This window comes from Amblyraja radiata, chromosome 5, assembly GCF_010909765.2.
Source record: "Amblyraja radiata isolate CabotCenter1 chromosome 5, sAmbRad1.1.pri, whole genome shotgun sequence".
NCBI classification, from domain to species: Eukaryota; Metazoa; Chordata; class Chondrichthyes; order Rajiformes; family Rajidae; genus Amblyraja; species Amblyraja radiata.
The window spans coordinates 114,799,813-114,817,408 of record NC_045960.1 but is presented as its reverse complement, the minus strand read 5'-3'; the positions used below and the strand labels follow the sequence as shown (position 1 = coordinate 114,817,408).

Genomic DNA, 17,596 nt, shown 5'->3' with positions numbered 1-17,596 from the left:
TAAGTTCCTTCGTCTTCTTGGAGTTGAGGACAAGGTTATTGTTGGCACACCAGGTTGTCAGGTGCTGGACCTCATCCCTGTAGGCTGACTCGTCGTTGTCACTGATCAGTCCTACCACCATGGTGTCGTCAGCAAACTTAATGATGGCGTTGGATCCGTACTTAGGGATGCAGTCGTGGGTGAAGTGGGAGTAGAGGAGAGGGCTGAGCACACAGCCCTGTGGCACGCCGGTGTTCAGTGTTATAGTGGTGGAGGTGAGGTTGTTGACCCTAACAGACTGTGGTCTGTTGGTGAGGAAATCCAGTGTCCAGTTGCAGAGGGAGGTGGAGATGCCAAGCCCGCTGAGTTTGGTGATCAAGCTGGCGGGGATGACAGTGTTAAAAGCGGAGCTGAAATCAATGAACAGCAACCTGATGTAGGAGTTGTTGTTGTCCAGGTGGGTCAGGGCAGAGTGTAGGGCCGCCGATATGGCGTCCTCTGTAGACCTGTTGGCCCGGTAGGCAAACTGATGGGGGTCCAGTGTGGGGGGGAGGCTGGCTTTGATGTGAGCCAAGATCAGCCGCTCAAAGCACTTAGCTTTGTACAAGTACAAGATATCTTACATATTAAAGACATTGGCCATTTGTTAATACCCCTTAGATAAAATCTAGTTTCCTTTCTCGTCACTTCCTCTCTCACAGACATTGGACATTTGGTGCAAGGCATTTTACATATCAAAGACATCAGCTCCTTAGTGCGATCAATCTAGCTTCTTCTCTGCTTCCTCTCTCGTCACTTGGTAGACAAATGTTATAGTTATTCATTATCTCAATACACAGCAACCTGAGGCAAACCTAAACTTGCCTTTCTGTATTAATCTACTGGAGAAAAGGCTAATTTGAGACTAAGTTTAAGCTGTAAGCTTTTCTTATATTTTCAACATAATTCAGCCTTATCAAGTTCACACTCAGCGGTATACTGAAAGGGTTGACAGTGGAGATGCAATGGCAAAGATTTAAAGACTGCATGGATGAACTCCAGAAATTGTGCATCCGTGTCTGGCGAAAAAATAAAACTGGGAAGGCGGCTCAACCGTTGCTGACGAGGGAAGTCAAGGATAGAGTTAAATCCAAGGAAGAAGCATATAAATTGGCCAAAGTAAACTCAACAGAGGAGGACAAATGGGTTACTTAAGAGGGGGAGAAAAAAAAGATTATGAAAGTAAGCTTGCGGGGAATAAAAACTGACTGTAAAAGCTTCTTTAGATATGTAAAAAGGAAAAGATTAGTGAAGATAAATGTAGGTCCCTTACAATCAGAGACAGGTACATTTATAATGGGAAACAAGGAAATGGCAGAACAGTTAAACGAGTACTTTGGTTCTGTCTTCACTAAGAAAGACGCAAACAATCTCCCAGAAATACTAGGGGACCGAGGATCTAGTGGGAGGGAGGAACTGAAGGGAATCCACATTAGTCAGGAAATTAGTCAGGCAGATAAATCCTCAGGGCCTGATGGTCCACATCCCAGAGTACTCAAGGAGGTGGCCCTAGAAATCGTGGATACATTGGTGATCATTTTCCAATGTTTTCTCGACTCTGGATCAGTTCCTGTGGACTGGAGGGTAGCCAATGTAATCCCACTTTTTAAGGAAGGAGGGAGAGAGAAAATGGGAATTATAGACCAGTTAGCCTGACATCGGTGTTGGGGAAGATGCTTGTTGATTATTAAAGGTGTAATAGCAGTGCATTTGGAAAGCAGTGACAGGATCGGTCAAAGTCAGCATGGATTAAACTTTTTCACCCAGAGAGTTGTGAATCTGTGGAATTCTCTGCTACAGAAGGCAGTGGAGGTCAATTCACTGGATGTTTTCAAGAGAGAGTTAGATTTAGCTCTTAGGGTTAATGGAATCAAGGGATATGGGGAGAAAGCAGGAACGGGGTGCTGATTTTAGATGATCAGCCATAATCATATTGAATGGCGGTGCTGGCTCGAAGGACCGAATGACCTACTCCTGCACCTATTTTCTATGTTTCTTTGTTGGAATATTGACTTCTCTAACTTCAAGTAACACTTGCTTTCCTCTCTCACCAGTCCTCCCCCTTTCCCAGTTCTCAGACCAGTCTGACTGCCCTCGTTTACATTTTATCCAGGGCTGCCAACTCTCACATATTGAGCGTGAGAGTCACCCATTTCACAAAATTCTCACGCTCTCACACTGATCACAAATTTCTCACGCTCAAAAATCTGCAGGTGCTGGAAGTTCAAAATAAAGCAAAAATTGTTTTAGACGTCAGTAAAAACCACGAGGGGAATATAAGGTGAATGCATAGTCTTTTTATATGTGATATGTGATTCAGGAACTAGAGGGCATTGGTTTAAAGCAGGGCTGTCAAACTACTGGCCCTCGGGATGATTTGGGGAAAAAAAAGTTGTTTAGTTTCTCTCATGTAGATGGTGTGATAGGTCCCAGTACTGACCCCCCTCCCTCCCCCCCTGAGGCACGGCACACACCTCCCACCCTCACCTCTGGCGGCTCTGCGTCTGTTGGCCGGTCTGTCCACACCTCATGGAGTTTTAACCCTGTCCCGGAGCCAGGAGCGGACCATGTGAGTGGTGGCGTCGGTGCCGCCTCCGGAGCCGTGGGGATGAATCTCGGGCTAAAGGTCCTGTCACACGATGCGTGTTTACCCAAGAGCTCTCGCGAGTTTAAAAAAAAATCAAACTCGTGGTAAGTACGTAGAATGTACGTAGCGGGTACGTAGGAGCTCGTGAATGTCTCGTAGCGGCTCGTAATGCTAACGGCAGGTAATCGTGAAGTTTTTTCAAGTGTGAAACATTTCCAAGAGTAAATAAATACTGGTGATAAAGCAAGTAGAGACGTTGGTGTGTTTTCTTGTATATTGCTTCAATATGGGTGGTCCAGGAGAAGTTGTTTTACTCCTAGGAATTTGAAGCCTTCAACCATCTCAACTTCTGCACCGTCAATGCACACTGGGGTGTGTGTACCTCTTTGCTGCCTGAAGTGGATCACTATCTGCATTGTCTTGCTAGCTGCTTTCTATGCTGTATATCTCTCCATTCCCTGCATATCCATCAATGTCTGTGCCGAAAGTGATGCAAGTCCATCACTTATCTACCTGCACGTGATCCATATCCCTCCTTTCCCTGCATACCCAAGCCTCTTAAGCACCACTATTGGATCTGCCTCCACTCACCGCAGTGTGTTCCAGATACTCACTATCGCCTGCAACAACAAAAAATACCCTACACATCTCCTTTAAACCTTGCCCCTCTCACCTGAATGCTATGGTCTCTAATATTTGATTTTCTCACCCTGGGTAAAAGGTTCTGACTGTCTACCCAAAGTACACCTCTCATGGTTTTATATTCAGTGTTTGGGATGAGGTGCGGGTGAGCTCCTAGTGAGCCAACGGCCATCCACACTTCAGTGGAAGTAGCGAGCACTGTCGTACATAGCAACCGTGCCCAATGATGTTTTCAATGATGGTGGTGGTGGTGATGATGATAATGGTGGTGGTGGTGGTGATGGTGGTGGTGGTGGTGATGATGATGATGGAAGAGGTTTCTGTTGTCTGGAATCCCCTCTGTTTTTGGGAGGATGTTCAGTGTGACTAGCTTGTATTGTATTTGCTGGTCGCAGTGCAATAGCTCCTCGTTACTGTGTGATTTTGTCAAATCTCGAGGTGTAAACTGGAGGTTTCGCGAATACATTGTGTTCATGATGGATATAAATAAGGTGGGAGATGAAAGTGGTTGCAGCTTAATGGAGCACACATGGAATAAAGGGTCTTAAACACATGGAATCAAGGCTTGTGGAAGCAAGTTTGAACAAGGCTGCGATTGCCTTGAGTGTGCAGACCTGTACATTTGTCATGTTAAAGTGACAGTAATTGGTGGCAAGGTGCAGGGGGCGACTGCTTTATACTGAGTCAGGCCGGGAAACTCCCATAACCACTTTGTTCCTTTTATACCTGTTGCCATGGTAAAGATAATCTCATGACAAATTATCTCCACAACCGTTTTTTTGAAATATAGCGTAAACAATGGGAATTAGGAGAATTGCAAATAATAGTTTTAGTTTTTAGTTTTAGAGATACAGCGTGGCAACAGGCCCTTCGGCCCATCAAGTCCGCACCAGCCAGCAATCTCCACACATTAACACTATCCAACACTAGGGACAATTTCTACATTTACACCAAGCCGATTTGCTTACAAACGTGTTGTTTGGAGTGTGGGAGGAAATCATAGATCTGTGAGAAAACCCACGCAGGTCACGGGGAGACGTTTCGGGTCGAGAAGAAGGGTCTGAAGAAGGGTCTCGACTCGAAACGTCACCTATTCCTTCACTCCATTGATACTGCTGCGAGTTGGGCCGAATGGCCTGCTTACATGCTGTATGGCTTGGTTTAACTTTATTATGGTCACGTGTACTGAGGCACAGTGTAAAACTGTGTTTGATATTCTGTCCAAGCTGATCAGACAATACTATACATAAATACAATCAGGCCAAACTCCAGTACAATAGGTAGAGCAAAGGGGAAGATACAGAGTGCAGAATATAGTTCTCAGCATTGTAGCGCATCAGTTCCACAGACAAAGTCCAATGTCCGCAATGGGGTAGAGGTGAATCGGACAGCACCCTAGCTTATGGAAGGACCGTTCAGAAGCCTGATAACAGAGGGGAAGAAGCTGTTCCTGAGTCTGGTGATGCGTGCTTTCAAGCTTCTGTACCTTCTGCCGGACGGGTGCAGGGAGGTGAAGAAATGACCGGGGTGGGACAGGGACAAGTCTTTGATGATGTCGGCTGATTTCTCGAAGCTGTGTGAAGTATAAAAGGAGGCATTAGTGTGAAGTCTGGTCGGTGTGATGGACTGGGCTACATCCACCAATCAATGCAATTTCTTGCGGTCTTGGGCCGAGCTGTTCCCAAACCAAGCTGAGAAGCGAGCAGACAGTATGATTCCTGTGGTGCATCTGTAGAAGTTTGTAAGGGCGACAGGACAAATGGCTCCTCAGGACAGGGAGGCACTTGTGTGCCTCCTTGGATGTGGCATCAATGCGGTTGGTCTTCGATGACGATGAAACTCAAAGACGAGCATTTGATTACGAGGATTATGGAGATAAGAGTGGAGAGAGATGTGAGTGTCAAAGAGCGATACGTGGAAGGGCCTGGTAGATAACATGCACTGAAACACGGAGAACTTTGTCAGCAGATGTGGTGCACAAATAGAGGACTCTCAGTATGAAGAATGGAGTCTGTATTGCTCAACACTGTGGCGGAGATAGTTACAGTATAGTCATAGACTCACACAGCACGGAAACACCACAGAAACTCGTCCACACCAACCACCACGTCCCATCTACACGTCCCACCTGGCCACACTTGCCCAATATCCCTGTAAACCTGTCCTATCCATGCAGCAGTCTGAACGTCCTCTAAATATTGTTATAGTACCTGCTTCAACCCCCGCCCTGGTCATCAGATAACTCCCACTGCTCTCTGCAGACGACAGTGTGGAGGTGAAGGGCTGAATATTCATCTGACGTGACTAGAAACATTGAAACATGGAAAATAGGTGCAGGAGTAGGCCATTCGGCCCTTCGAGCCTGCACCGCTATTCAATGTGATCATGGCTGATCATCCAACTAGAAGATGGATTGGCTACGGGAGGATGAGCAGACCTGCGGGTGATATGTTCACCTGTGCAGGAGATCGGGAAGGGGATGTCAGATGCAACGGTGGTTTCACAGACCACTGTCGGCGTGGCGTTGGTGGAACAGCGACTGGGTTTACAGCTCTGCTGTGCTCCTGTTTCCCAGAGAGCTCCAGTTGGATTCACACCCACTCCAACTCCCACACCCTTGCTGCAGCTCCCAAAGTATCATTCAGCTCGGCAAAGAACCAGAATCATCGAGCTATCAACACCATCCATTCTGCTTCAGTATCTGTTATTTAATATCGACCCCGGAGGTTCACATCCACAAACCGCGCGCGGGATTTCCCAGCTTTCTTGCTGTGTGGCCGACCCATCCAATGTGATGAAAGATTTAATGCCGTTTGATGCTTGTTTGTCAAATATTAATACATTGTCTCTAACCTGGCAACTCTTCACATGACTCGACCAGCAAGGATTGCCCCATACACACACTCTGCACACAAATATCACTCACACTCACTCACTCACTCACTCACTCACTCACTCACTCACTCACTCACTCACTCACTCACTCACTCACTCACTCACTCACACACTCACTCACTCACTCTCACTCACTCACCCACACACTCACCCACTCACTCACTCACACTCACTCACACTCACTCACTCACCCACTCACCCACTCACTCACATTCACTCACTCACACTCACTCACTCACTCACTCACACACACACGCTCCCCACGCACGAGGCACACTCACGCACTCCACGAACTCACGTCACACACGCACACGCACTCACGACCCACGCACCCACCACTCACATCACTCACGCACACCACGCACCTCAGCACGCACTCACACGCACCACACACTCACCCACTCACTCACTCACTCACTCACCACTCCTCACTCACCACACACCACGCATCCTCACACACTCACTCATTCACTCACTCACTCACTCACTCACTCACTCACTCACTCACTCACACTCATCCACACACTCACCCACTCACTCACTCACTCACTCACTCACTCACTCACACACTCACTCATTCACTCACTCACACTCACTCACTCACTCACTCACATTCACTCACTCACTCACTCACTCACTCACTCACTCACTCACACTCATCCACACACTCACCCACTCACTCATTCGCTCACTCACTCACTCACTCACTCACTCACTCACACTCACTCACTCACCCACTCACTCACTCACTCACCCACTCACACTCACTCACACTCACTCACTCACTCACACTCACTCACATTCACTCACACTCACTCACACTGACTCACACTCACTCACACTCACTCACACTCACCCACTCGCTCACTCACACTCACTCACACTCACTCACTCACACTCACTCACAAACACTCACTCACACTCACTCACACTCACTCACACTCACCCACTCACTCACACTCACTCACACACACTCACTCACACTCACTCACACTCACACACTCACTCACTCACTCACTCACACTCACACACTCACTCACTCACACACTCACTCACCCACACTCACTCACTCCCCACTCACTCACACACTCACTCACTCACTCACTCACTCACCCACTCAGGGTGGAAGGGGGGGGGGAAGGGGAGGGGGAAAAGGGGAGGGTGTTGGAGGAGGGTGTCCCCCCTCCCATTGGTACGGAGCTTTTGCATTTTTCAGCTTGAAATTGTGCAATCTGGTGCATACTGTAGCGAGTCTTTTAACTTACACTTGAATGCAATATTTATGCTTTAAATTGGATTAGCTATGAATAATGTTAGGCTAAATTACATTCCTAATTACATTCCACAGTAGAGCCAGGCTCCGATCGACAGGTGCAGCACATGAATGATCTTTATGTATGTATGGAAATCAGATAATAATCAAACACTTGGCCCATGTTGACCAACCTGGGACTCACTGCACACCTGGTACTACGCCTGACCCTGACTCCAGTTGCATACCTTCTCTCATTCCTGACCCTGAGTCCAGGCTTACACATGGCCCCCTATTCTACCCTGTTCATAGCTGCTTACCTGCTTAGGTTCCCAATGCTGAACACTCCCCTGGTCCCAGCTTTGACTGCACACCTAGTACTATTCCAGACCTTGACTGGATGCACACTTGGCCTTGCTCCTAGCCCCTCTGCACTGACAATATATCTGGCCCACATATGAAGCCCCATATCTGACCCTCTGAACTTAACCTATTACGTTCAAGTCCACAGATGCTTATCTAATGCGGTAATCTTTTATGGGGCACTTCACAGACCAAATTATGTATAATAAAATTTGCTAGTTACTTTGTCAAAGAAGTCATCAATTGGTTGAACACAATTTCTCATCCATAAAATTATACTCACTCAGCTGTATAAGTATTCTGTTACCATTTCCTTCATTATCCTAACAAACTGTCCTGAAGTCATTTTCACCAGCAATATTTTCAGTATTTTGCTGTCTTCCTCTCAGCTGGGACTTTTCCGAAATGTAAAGTCCAATTTTTTATGTAAAGTCCAATATATTTATGCAATATTATTCTATTAAATGTGATCTTGAGAGTACATAATATTTTCTGTGGTATTCATAACACAACAATGATAAAAAAGATCGTTATTTTGATTGCACCTACCAACATGCATAGATTATTATATTACAGTTAATATGTACCGAGGGCAAATTGTTGTTCCAATGCTCCCCATTCCCAATTACTTTTACATTGAAGTGATTGAAATCCAAGTGAAGTTTAAATGGCATCATAAAAGTCAAACCTCCGGAATGGCTGATATTCATTATGTGGTTGGTTGGGGTCAGTATCAGTACAATTACTATATTAAACTTTGAATCTTCAGATGTCCTGGTTCAAGCTAAAACTAAAGACAAATAATAATCTCCTCACACATTCCCCTGCAAGTATCTCTCTCTCTCCTTTACAATATGCCCCTTCTTTGAACAAGCTCTTAAACATCGCACCTAAATCAGTTTCCATCTGATTACGCTCCTTGAGGATGTTCATCTATTTGTTCAATTAATAACACAATGAGATTGGGGACATTTCTATTCAAGAAATTCTGTGATCAACGAGAATTTGAAAACTAATATCAACTGTTGTGTGGGCGTGTGTTGACAAGGCTGCAGCATTCTAATTCTCTGTTATTCTCACTTGACCGAACCGTCACACACCTCCAAACCATGTCCCCATGCAAATTTACATTGAAAGACACGGACCGGGCAGTGAATGAGTGTCACCCAGTGCAGCAAGTAAGGCCATGTCCTGCTCCCACACCCACACCCTCACCTCCCCCCCACCTCACCCCCTGGTCGCTACGCTGCCTCGGGCTAGGTCTCTTGCAATTTCTCATTCCCAACTCCCACCCAAGGTTGGCAGCCCTGCCACAGAGCAACCCAAGGCTGGGCTCCACAGCACAGAGCAACCCAAGCCCGGCATGGACTTATTTTCCACTCATTTCACATTTGGATATATATACAGATGGAAAGGGTTTCGAGGGATATGGGCCAAATGCAGACAAATGGGGCTAAGCCAGTATGTCAGCATGGTGGGCATGGACGAGGTGGGCCGAAGGGCCTGTTTGCACACTGTATCACTCGATGACTCTATGGAGATGAATGAATCAACCGTGCCCACCTACAGCCAGTATCGTGTGGTGACAGTACGCATCAGCCCAGAACACAAGCACGTCTAACATGTCACCCATGTCTATTCATCATGCTCAACGTTAATGAATGCATGTCAACAAGTACATGTTTAGTCTAATAGTTTAATTATTATCTTACATTAAAGTGTCCCCAATGTTGGGAATATTGATTGAAAACAATTGTTGATAAATGTGGCTTAATTTGTAATTGATAGGCATAAATATGCATGAATGGCTCGATTATAATCATGTACAGTCTTTCCACAAAAGACTATTGGTTAGCACCACAACAAAAGCTTTTTACTGTACCTCGGTACACGTGACAATAAACTCAACTGAACTAGCAGCGGCTTTTTCTCTCCAAAGAAGCTATGACCATGACATGCTGGGAGTGCTTCAGACTGCAGCGTTACCTCTGATCGCACAGAGTCTAAAACCAGTGAGCAGAATCTCTCGGGAGATTCAGATTCACTGTTCCCTGAAATCATGGTGTTTTCATAAAATATATGTCAATTGCAATATTCACACAGAGAGTTGTGTGTTTGTGGAATTCTCTGCCTCAGAGGGCAGTGGAGGCCGGTTCTCTGGATGCTTTCAAGAGGGAGCTAGATAGGGCTCTTAAAAATAGCGGAGTCAGGGGATATGGGGAGAAGGCAGGAACGGGGTATTGATTGTGGATGATCAGCCATGATCGCATTGTATGGCGGTGCTGGCTCAAAGGGCCGAATGGCCTTACTCCTGCATCTATTGTCTATATAATATGTGAATATAAATATTTACTGGAATACAAGGTTTAAAAGCAAGTGATTTCCATTACAGAAGCTGCACGTTCCATTCACAAATTGCCCAGGTCTCTTCACCAACGTGGGGAGACTGGTGCACAGACAGCCACCCCACGGTCCTTGACAGATCTGGGTCAGGATCCAGTGGCATGGAGTCCAAGACGACCAGAGACCCTTTTCTGCTGCAGACTTCATCCGCCTTCCCAGCCGTTGTGACGCTCCACTAAGGTCAGCCATCGTCCTCCGCCTGTTCCACCGTTGAGGTCTTGGTTGGATTGCTCTTTGTCAGAGACCTCCCCCTCGACCTTACCGCCATGGGTGGCCCTACCAGGAGCATAGCTCCAGACGGCATCGCTCTCAGGATCTCAGGACCACACAAGCTTCTCCACCACGACAAGGTGACAATCCACAGAGAAGCCCTGACCCACGAGGGGGATAGCTTCACCTTAGACAGTGTGTGGTCAGCCCACAATACGATCATGGATTGTGCTACTGCACTTCCTAAATCCTGTTCACCGGATCCCAGATGACAACCTCTTCTTCCAGAGCGTGATGGGTCGCCTGAGCGAGTGTTGGGGGCTGATTCCGACGCAGCCCTTGTGAGGGGGAGAATGGAGGTGGAGATAGGACAATCCACGTCACTGTTGCAGAGATGGAGTGTGGACTGAGAGGGTTGAATCATATCAATCGTGCAATGACTATTCTGTGTTACATTCAGGGCTGTGGGGGGAGGTTGAGGTATAATGTGGTCACATGTACCGAGGCACGGTGAAAAGCTTTGCTTTACACGCTATCCAAACAGGTTGCATATACCATACATGAATACAATGAAGCCCAAATCACTAATACAGGTGGAGCAAAGGGGAAGATACAGAGTGCAGAATATAGATCTCAGCATTGTAGAGCATCAGTTCCACAGACATAGTCCAATGTCCACAATGGGGTAGAGGTGAATCGGACAGTACCCTAGCTTATGGAAGGACCTGTTCAGAAGCTTGATAACAGAGGGGAAGAAGCTGTTCCTGAGTCTGGTGGTGCGCGCTTTCAAGCTTCTGTACCTTCTGCCGGACGGGAGCGGGGAGAAGAAGGAATGACCGGGGTGGGACAGGGACAAGTCTTTGATGATGTCGGCTGCTTTCCCGAGGCAGCGTGAAGTGTAGATTGAGTCAATGGTGGGGAGTGTGGTGTGTGTGGGACTGGGCAACATCTACAATGGTGGGGAGTGTGGTGTGTGTGGGACTGGGCTACATCTACAATGGTGGGGAGTGTGGTGTGTGTGGGACTGGGCTACATCTACAATGGTGGGGAGTGTGGTGTGTGTGGGACTGGGCTACATCTACAATGGTGGGGAGTGTGGTGTGTGTGGGACTGGGCTACATCTACAATGGTGGGGAGTGTGGTGTGTGTGATGGACTGGGCTACATCTACAATGGTGGGGAGTGTGGTGTGTGTGGGACTGGGCTACATCTACAATGGTGGGGAGTGTGGTGTGTGTGGGACTGGGCTACATCTACAATGGTGGGGAGTGTGGTGTGTGTGGGACTGGGCTACATCTACAATGGTGGGGAGTGTGGTGTGTGTGGGACTGGGCTACATCTACAATGGTGGGGAGTGCGGTCTGTGTGATGGACTGGGCTACATCTACAACCTCTCCTCTGCCCTTGCAACCACTTTGTTACCACCAAAGGCAGGGATGTCGCTCAGTTCATTGTTTCAAAGCTGGGGTTGGGAGGTTTTGCCTGACAAGGAAATGAAGGGTCAGAGAAATAAAGAGGATTTTAAGCAGATCAACAGCGATTGCTTTCAAAGCCAGAACAGGCTGAATGGGCCGAATGGCCTCAGCTGGTTGCTGTGCTGCTTTGCAACCTGCTGACTGTTCCAGTGAATGGTGTGCTTCACCTCTGCAGTGGCACTGACCTTGGCTGAGTCTGGTCTCCTGCACCAGACACACAGCCTCGGAGACAGTTTAGATTCATTGAAGAAAGCAGCACAAAGTTATTGATCCATGATGCCGACATAATTTGCTGCAGTGACCTTATCATCTTATGAAGCAGCCCAGCAGTAAAATGCCATCTTGATGAAAAGCTCGTCATTTAGCCGTACACATTCTATTTACAATGAATCAAGAGGAACAATTTGTTAGTGTGTGGGTGTGTGTGTACATTCCCCAAACCGGTCTAGGCTGGTCCCATTTGCCATTTGGCCCATAACCCTTTAAACCTGTCTGATCCATGTACCTGTCCAAATCTATCTACCTATATCTTCTATCTATTTGATTCTATATTCTATTTGATTCTATATTCTATTCTATTTTCTTTCTATCTATCTATCTATCTATCTATCTATCTATCTATCTATCTATCTATCTATCTATCTATCTATCTATCTATCTATCTATCTATCTATCTATCTATCTATCTATCTATCTATCTACTCTTTACATAACTAAAACTCTGATTTTGTTATCTTCCAGTTTGCACGGTTTTTCTATTTGCGCAAAAATGGTACGTGATAGCGCAGCCAGTTCACTCACCGTTCTCCTGTGCTGCGAGTGCACCAAGTTTCGTTCCGATGGGTGGCATAATGTAACAGTTAGCGAGGTTTATAAATCTTGAAAACCACGCGTGTGCAGATCGATCTCCTCTCCTGCTAGTCAGCACCGCACGGATTAGTCTCTTCTCCTGTCATGTTCTCCACAGATGCTGCCTGACCCGCTGAGTTACTCCAGCACTCTGTGAAACGTCACCTATCCATGTTCTCCACAGATGCTGCCTGACCCGCTGAGTTACTCCAGCACTCTGTGTCTTTCAATCAAAAGCAGAAGGTGGTTTCTCTAAATTCCAGTCATGGTGCTCGGAGACGTCTTGTCAGGACGGGATGTAGACACTAAACGTGAGAAGATAAGAAGGGGGAATGATGTATTTAGGTTATGTCCAGTTGCTTCTCTATTGCTGGGCCACCCTTTGGTGTTGAGGGCAAGAGAGCAGAGATGACTGGTGCCTGCACCCGTGGTGAAGTTGCTCGCCGCTCCTGTTTCCTTGCATCAGTCGACACTCACACACTCTCCGCTTGTACAGCCGGTGGGGGGAGGGCAGGTCACACTGGCCACTAACTGTGGCCTTCATGTGAGCTGAAGCCAAGGCTCCTGTTCTTCAGAGTCCTGCCATCCCAGTGATGTTGTTGGCACGTGGCCGGGTGGGTGTGCATTGTGCTGGCAGCCCGTGCATCTGCAACTAACTGGGACTTAGTGTGAAGACACACACGTCAATACCAGGCTCCTGGGTGTGTTGATTGGTGTTAATAGTGTGTGTTAGTAGTGTGTGTATAGTGTGTCTGTAGTGTGTGTATAGTGTGTGTATAGTGTGTGTTAATAGCGTGTGTATAGTGTGTGTATAGTGTGTGTATAGTGTGTGTATAGTGTGTGTATAGTGTGTGTATAGTGTGTGTATAGTGTGTGTGTAGTGTGTGTGTAGTGTGTGTGTAGTGTGTGTTAATAGTGTGTGTATAGTGTGTGTTAATAGCGTGTGTATAGTGTGTGTATAGTGTGTGTATAGTGTGTGTTAATAGCGTGTGTGTATAGTGTGTCTGTAGTGTGTGTATAGTGTGTCTGTAGTGTGTGTATAGTGTGTGTGTAGTGTGTGTGTAGTGTGTGTGTAGTGTGTGTATAGTGTGTGTTAATAGTGTGTGTATAGTGTGTGTTAATAGCGTGTGTATAGTGTGTGTATAGTGTGTGTATAGTGTGTGTTAATAGCGTGTGTGTATAGTGTGTCTGTAGTGTGTGTATAGTGTGTCTGTAGTGTGTGTATAGTGTGTCTGTAGTGTGTGTATAGTGTGTGTATAGTGTGTGTTAATAGCGTGTGTATAGTGTGTGTATAGTGTGTGTATAGTGTGTGTTAATAGCGTGTGTGTATAGTGTGTCTGTAGTGTGTGTATAGTGTGTCTGTAGTGTGTGTATAGTGTGTGTATAGTGTGTGTTAATAGCGTGTGTATAGTGTGTGTATAGTGTGTGTATAGTGTGTGTTAATAGCGTGTGTGTATAGTGTGTGTATAGTGTGTGTATAGTGTGTGTATAGTGTGTGTGTAGTGTGTGTGTAGTGTGTGTGTAGTGTGTGTGTAGTGTGTGTTAATAGTGTGTGTATAGTGTGTGTATAGTGTGTGTGTTAGTAGTGTGTGTGTATAGTGTGTGTGAATAGTGTGTGTGAATAGTGTGTGTATATAGTGTGTGTGTATAGTGTGTGTTAATAGTGTGTGTGTGAATAGTGTGTATATAGTGTGTGTGTATAGTGTGTATGTATATAGTGTGTGTGTATAGTGTGTGTGTATAGTGTGTGTGTATAGTGTGTGTGTATAGTGTGTGTGTATAGTGTGTGTGTATAGTGTGTGTATAGTGTGTGTATAGTGTGTGTGTATAGTGTGTGTATAGTGTGTGTGTATAGTGTGTGTGTATAGTGTGTGTATAGTGTGTGTGTGAATAGTGTGTGTGTATAGTGTGTGTGTATAGTGTGTGTGTATAGTGTGTGTTAATAGTGTGTGTGTGTATAGTGTGTGTATAGTGTGTGTGTATAGTGTGTGTGTATAGTGTGTGTGTGTGTATAGTGTGTGTGTGTACAGTGTGTGTGAATAGTGTGTGCGGCATCACAGTGTGAAGGGTAATCAGTTGATTACGTTGGCCCTGTAACGCTGTTTGGCCGTTTTAATTGCACAGGAGATGTGTCTGTGTGGATAGCGACAGGAAGATGCTTGTTGCTTGGTTACTACTTACTTAAAATAAAGGAAGCATCAAATAAACACAATCGTGGTGGTAAAATATGTCGATTAATTAGCTTGCTTTTGTGTTTTTATGAAGCATTTGCAAACTATCCTAAAACCCCAGATGATGAGAAGTTATAATACTGAAACGTAAAGATGTCAGAAACGGTGGGTGTATGAAAGTGAATGAAATATTCATGGGCGCGCTGAGTTTGGAGTGCACATACTGGCGGTGTGTTGGCAGCAGCTTTTAATGGACAGGAGCTGAGAGTTGTGGCCACAAACACCTCGTTAATCTACACAAGCATTGCAGTTTCTTCATCTTGTACCTGACTTCAACCAGCCAGCAAACAGTGCAGGGATTGGTGTGTCCACTCATGATTCTTCCCTGCCTCTTATCCCTCCTTGTCCAGTGACGTGTGCCTGGCATTGTCTCTCTCCTCACTGTCCTGTGTGGGAGAACTATTGCTCAGCGTTGGAGCAGTGTGAGATGCCCCACAACTCAGACCCATTGTTGTTAGAGTCATAGAGCGATACAATGTGGAAACAGGCCCTTCAGCCCAACTTGCCCATACTGGCCAACATGTCCCATCTACACTAGTCATAGATTGATACAGTGTGGAAACAGGCCCTTCAACCCAACTTGCCCACACCGCCCAACATGTCCCAGCTACACTAGTCATAGAGTGATACAGTGTGGATACAGGCCCTTCAGCCCAACTTGCCCACACCGGCCAACATGTCCCAGCTACACTAGTCATAGAGTGATACAATGTGGAAACAGGCCCTTCAGCCCAACCTGCCCATACTGGCCAACATGTCCCAGCTACACTAGTCATAGAGCGATACAATGTGGAAACAGGCCCTTCAGCCCAACTTGCCCATACTGGCCAACATGTCCCAGCTACACTAGTCATAGAGTGATACAGTGTGGAAACAGGCCCTTCAACCCAACTTGCCCACACCGGCCAACATGTCCCAGCTACACTAGTCATAGAGTGATACAGTGTGGAAACAGGCCCTTCAGCCCAACATGCCCACACCGCCCAACATGTCCCAGCTACACTAGTCATAAAGTCATAGAGTGATACAGTGTGGAATAGCAATGTTACAAAATTTTGAGATTTTAAAGATCAAGCCTGTAATTTATCCCATCAGATAAAGCACACAAAGAAGTTGAATTTGACACCTAATTCACATTAAAATCTTCAGTATTAAAAAGAATATGGCCATTTTCATACTCGGGAATTAGCATCTTGTCCCTATTGCTTTTCCATTGACTTAACACAAAAGCTGTGACCGAGGGCCAGTCAAAAGCCCATAACTTTCTTATAAATTAAGAGAACTGAAAGAAATTTTCAGTTATTATAGATTGAAGCATTCTTAAACAAACAGGAAACAATTTTACTTGGATGACCTGAAATTAAAGCATATAATTAGTTTGTTACCTAATTGTAGCTAACTACAAAATTCAATTACTAGATCTAAACATCTATCCATTTCTTAAGAAAAGATTAACATTTTTAAATATCCTAAATGTCCAAATAACATTCACACAAGAATTCACAATATAACATGATTTTTAAATCACATTGTCATGTATTTATAGGCCAAATGGAAGGAATTTAATGTTTAATTCCCGTAAATTAATGGCCATTTTAATCATCTTGCGAGTGGGTTTTTGTGGAACGCGATCGATTGGAACGTTGCGGTTCGCGGTGAATTTAAACCCCATATCGGCAGGAAAAACACTGCCGGTTCGTATGGGGCCTAAATCACATTTTTGCCATGGATATTTTGATTAAAGTCATCCTAAGAAGCAAGTTTATATGTAAAATAGACGACTTACCTTATGTTTTGTCCCTTAAGTGAGATCCGTCCCATTGTTGGCGTTGACGGTGTTCGAAGTCGCTTTTTAATTTTACTCCAGTGATTAAATTGTCCCGCGGTTTTAAAAAAAACTTCCAAGAACGCAAGTCGGAACGATTTTTCAGCATCAGGTAGCAGCCCGAGAAAATATATCTCAGACAGGCAGGAGAAAACGGCATTTTAATCCTGCCCCCCCCTCCCCCCCCCCCCACCCCCCTCAAAGGCGCCAAAGTCGCGCACACGGACAGTGGCAGAACTGCAGTGCCGCTGAAGGTATGTATTGTAACATATATACAGGGTGGGATGTGGGCTTGTTAAGGCTGCTGGGTTAAAGCTGAGGCTGTGTCAGAGAGTCACAGAGAGATACAGCACAGACCTTTGGCCCTTCCAATCCCTGCCAACCATAAACCACCCATTTATCTCAATCTACATTCATCACATTTTATCCCCCACAATTTTATCAGCTCCTCCAACATTCTACCGCTCACACCCCCCCCCCCAGAGGGGTAACTTACAGAGAATCAAATGTCCTCCCAACTTACACGTCTTTGGGAATCCAGAGCACTGGAGGAAATGCACGTGATCACAGAGAGCGTGCAAACTCCACACAGACTGCAACCGCAGTCAGGATCGAACCTGCATACATGGTGCTGTGAGGCAGCAACTCTGCCCACTGGACCACCGTGCTGTGACTGGGTAGGAAGAAGTCATGACTTCTCGCTCCATATTATACATAACCATAACGACAATGTGTTTATTTATTTGGTGACTTGCACGCCGTAAAATATGAAGAAGGGTCCAGACCCAAATCGTCACCTATCCATGTTCTCCACAGATGCTGCCTGACCCGCTGAGTTACTCCAGCA

The 17,596-nt window shown here is 45.9% G+C and overlaps 1 long non-coding RNA gene across 1 annotated transcript; it reads right to left on the bottom strand.

Annotated features, from left to right (window-relative positions):
- Positions 1–738: 738 nt before the first annotated feature.
- Positions 739–16,266, bottom strand: LOC116972878. Its single transcript, XR_004411944.1, has 3 exons — positions 16,255–16,266; positions 3,265–3,271; positions 739–901 (listed from the first exon to the last, which is right to left on the bottom strand). It is a non-coding gene; the product is annotated as an uncharacterized LOC116972878 (long non-coding RNA).
- Between the last annotated feature and the right edge of the window lie 1,330 nt (positions 16,267–17,596).